Genomic DNA, 3,706 nt, shown 5'->3' with positions numbered 1-3,706 from the left:
GCTGATAATCACACATGTTTACTCTCTTATGTGTATTGCACTCAATAAATCACATGTAATATGTAACTGATCACATATGATTTAGAACGTGAAAAACATAATAAACAGTGAGAAAAAATCACATGTGATTCAACACTTGAAATCAAAAAATCATTTGAAAAAAACTATGAAGAACATGAAAATATATCAAATAGGCTTGATAATGATGCAACTTCAATAATGCTGAAGAATTTACATCATAAGGATTTGATGACTATTACATATGTATTGAGATTGATGTAGAACATCCTATACCCCTGTGTGTATACATAACAATGGCCTTGCAAAAATTGTCATCAAAAGGATATAGATGGCAGTTAGGACATTGTTTATGCACACCAATTTACCTACATCTATCTGGGATTATGCAAAATTACATGTAACTTTACTTATTCATTTTTAGACCTACTACTCGCCAACCGGTCTCATGCGTACCAGTTGGTAACTGGAAATAAGCCTGAGATTTTACATTTACTCATGTTTGCTTGTGTAGGATATGTGCCAATTGCACCCCCAAAATGTACAACCAAAATTTTGGTAAGTGAAATTCTAAGTCTTACCCATATTTTACCCTTAGAATAGTTTAAATTATGTATTTAGGGGTTTGGTTTTGTTTGAGTATGATTTGGATCAAGGAATAGGCAGGATATCAACTCGGAGTTCCCCGACCATGAAGAAAATGCCACGAACGTGAAGTTTGGGCAGGAAGCAAGCTGGAAGGTGGAAATTGGGGTCAGGTGACCCTTGCCATGCGACCTTGGGTCGCATAAGGGACCTGCTTCATTAAAACCCAAAAATTCTCTAGTTCTTCCTTATTTCTCATCTCCTAACTAATTTTTCTCTTAACCAAATTTGGTTCAAGCTTCTTTGTTTCACCTAATCGATTTCTTCAAAGGTATTTGTGAGATCAAGAGCTAGGGATTCAAGTTTTGTGGAGTGGAGCTCATGATCTTCATCTTCCTCACTATTTCCACCATTGTTGACCTAGTTTTGTGTAATGTGCGGTATGAAATTATAGTTAGTCGGGTTTTGGATTTAAATAGCGTAAGTTTAGGGGTAAAGATTTGGCATTTGTTGGAAAATGAGGGACCAATGGTGAAACACTGGTCACATCCTTGTGTTATTTTGATTATTGGTTCAATTAAATTTTGAAAAGAGATGGAATCCATGTGGGGGGAGGGTGTGCATGTCCATGCACCACCTCAACCCTCCCTTTATGTTTTTACTTTACTTACTATATATAGTAAGTAGCATGGGACTGAAAAGGGTTTTGATATTGGATTTAGTGAAAAACTTTACCAAATTTGATCATCAAAGGAAAGAAAGCAGAGCTTTCATCGAGGTCTAAGACAAAGGTGAGTTTTTACATTGTTTTGGTAAATATGAGTTATTACGTTTCATGTAAAAATTGCTCTCTTTTATGATATTAGATGGTGTATTGGTATATCTATTATAATTTTCATCGTACAAAGCTATGTCCAATAAGGTCCTTCATCGTTCAAAGTTATGCCCAATAAGGTACTTCATCGCTCAAAGCTACGTACTATAAGGTCCTTCATCGCTTAAAGCTACGTCCGATAAGGTCCTTCATCGTTCAAAACGTAATCCGATAAGGGTCTTCATTGTTCAAAATGTTATCCGATAAGGGTCTTCATCGTTCAAAGTGTTGTCCGATAAAAGTCTTCATCGCTTGAAGTGTTGTCTGGATTGGACCTTCATCGTTCAAAATGTTGTCTGATAAGAGTCTTCATCGCTCAAAGTGTTGTCCGATAAGAGTCTTCATCGCTTGAAGTGTTGTCCAAATTGGATCTTTATCGCTCAAAGTGTTGTCCAGATTGGGTTCTTCATCGCTCACAGTATTGTCCGAATATGGGTCCTCATCGATCACAGTGTTGTCCAGATAAGGTAATTCATCGCTTAGAGTAGTATCCGGATGGGAATGTTTATCACTCAATATAGCTCAATGTGATGCCCGGATCAGGGTGTTTTGGATTTTAATTAATAAACTTGCTTATGGCGATAGATGGCGGTGTAACCGCGATAGATGGTGGTGTAACTACGATAGATGGCGGTGTAATCGCAATAAATGTTTGATAATTATATCATTTAAAATTAGGTTTGTACTTTATTAAAGCATTATGGTAGGTTTTAATTACAAGATATGATTCACTCACTAGACCTTCCAGTCTAACCGTCATTTATCGTGATAATTTATTTTGTAGGTCATCCAACGTTGAAGGATAAAGGCAAAGGGAAGATGTAACTGAATCGTGGAAGAAAGTTTTTGTTACGATGAATTTTTGGGTTCAGATTTTTTGTTCTAATATATAAATAAGACTAAAATGTTTGTAAATATTGGAACCTAATGGATGCTATAGCATGTATTTTAAATGTTAGTATTTGGTGGGTTGTTTCATTTGGTATCAGAGCCTTGGTTTAAGAGATCTAGGTATTTTCCCTGATACTTAGCCTTAAACTAAAGGCGTTAGTTATGTGATAATAGGTTCCACTGAGATTTTGAACCTGGGGATGTGTTATAATTATATTTAAAGTGATGGAAAGTACGATAGATATAGATTACATGTGGCCAATGTACTCTTGTGTTTTAGGTCCCTATTTGAACATGAACATATCATTGTACTTAAGTATGTGAATAATTGTATACATGTTTATCATGACAGTTAAAAAGTTACAAGTATTAAGTAAGATGATAGATAATCCTATTCGTTCAGAGAGGAATGTGCCTGTGAATTACGAAGAAGGGAATCCTGGATTAGGGAATATCCCTAGGAGAACTTCTGCGGGCCACGGAAGAGGCCGGGGAAGAGGAATCTTGAACACTGAAATAAATCTAGAAATTGCTACAACCGTAAAACAAGGAGTTGAGGTTGGGGCCGAGGAAGAGGAAAAGGTATTGAACAAGAAATTCATACGGAACAGGAAATGTCAGTACAAGAAAGCTCAACATCAGGCCGTGGATGGGGCAGAAAAAAGGGTAGAGGTCGTACTCACAACCCTGGGTTTATTACTTAGGAAATGTTAGCAACCGAGTTGGGAAAATTCCAGGATAACCTGGTAACTCTGTTGAGGGGTTCCATACACTTTAATCAAGAAGGGATGGTGAACCTAAATCTACATGAAGAAGCTGGGGCAAGTACACCGACAACTACATATGTAGCACCTACTTCATCCTCTGTACCTGAGGGAGGTGATATTAATATGTTTCTTGCATGCAAGCCCCCTAAATTTCTGGAGAGCGTGATCCTGTTAAGGCCATGTGTTGGCTTAAAGAGACGGAATTAAGTTTAAAGACTAGTAAAAGCGCGAAAGAGGATAAAGTAATGTTTGCTATATCAAAGTTGCGGTCAAATGCACTTTAATGGTGGGAAATCATGATGAGTTTAAATCCGAATATTTTGGATAAGATGTCATGGGAGGAATTTGTTGAAAATTTTAAAGTTCAGTATTACCCTGAAGCTGCGGTACGGAAGCTATAGGAAGATTTTCTTCAATTAGAGCTGATGGATGCCGAGTCCACCAAATAATAAATTTCAACTACGAGCTAATTACAACTAAAATTGTAATAGCGGTAAGTCGGGTCAAATCCACAGGGACTCGGTTTAACTTACTATGTCTAGAAAAATCAAATACAAAGCGACAACTTAAA

The sequence above is a fragment of the Cynara cardunculus genome (assembly GCF_001531365.2).
Source record: "Cynara cardunculus var. scolymus isolate 2C chromosome LG 12, CcrdV1, whole genome shotgun sequence".
Taxonomy (NCBI): Eukaryota; Viridiplantae; Streptophyta; class Magnoliopsida; order Asterales; family Asteraceae; genus Cynara; species Cynara cardunculus.
Note: the sequence above shows the minus strand (reverse complement) of the source record.